The sequence below is a fragment of the Orycteropus afer genome, unplaced genomic scaffold (assembly GCF_000298275.1).
Source record: "Orycteropus afer afer isolate SDZICR_OR568_19922 unplaced genomic scaffold, OryAfe1.0 scaffold00111, whole genome shotgun sequence".
Classification (NCBI taxonomy): domain Eukaryota; kingdom Metazoa; phylum Chordata; class Mammalia; order Tubulidentata; family Orycteropodidae; genus Orycteropus; species Orycteropus afer.
Genome location: NW_006921698.1, coordinates 3,200,599 through 3,201,208, shown reverse-complemented (window position 1 = coordinate 3,201,208; position 610 = coordinate 3,200,599). Strand labels below are relative to the sequence as shown.

At 50.7% G+C, this 610-nt stretch overlaps 1 protein-coding gene across 1 annotated transcript in view; it reads left to right on the top strand.

Moving 5' to 3' along the window:
* Positions 1 to 610, top strand: part of MDGA2 (MAM domain containing glycosylphosphatidylinositol anchor 2) — a 1,222,586-nt gene that overhangs the window by 353,377 nt on the left and 868,599 nt on the right.

The following is a 610-nucleotide window of genomic DNA, read 5'->3' as shown; positions in this document are numbered from 1 at the left end:
ATGAGCCAAAGGCACAGTGGGTTCCATTTAATGTTGATATGTAAACAGAGGAGGAAGAGGCAGGGATCCAGGTAAGGCCAGGGACCCAGGCCATGGCCCTCCCAAACAGTGGGAAAGCCAGGGAAAGCAGAGAAAAATCTGGGGGGTGGGGGACCAGGACAGAACAAGGAAGCAGAGGCAGGGATCTAGGTAAAGTGGGAGACTCAGGCCACACTCCTCCTGAGCAGCAAGGAAGAGGCAGGGATCTATGTAAGGAGAGGGTGGGGAGGTGGAGAGGTTTTGAACAGCTAAGGGAGACAAACTTGTCTATCAGTTTGTCCTACTGTGGTGGCATGTTGCTGTGAGGCTTAAGGCTGTGCCACCTGTGTCTCAAACCAGTAGGGTTGCACATGGTGCACAAGTTCCAACAGCGTACAGACTGAGACACTCTAGGAAGAAGGAGGAGGCCATCCACTTCTCAAAGAATTGGCCTGGGGAAACCTTATGAATAGCAGAGAAACCCTGTCTGATACATTACTATACAACTTTATGAATAGCCCAGAAACATTGTGTGATACAGTGCCGGAGGATAAGCCACTTAGGTTGGAAGGCTCTCAAAACAGGACCAGGA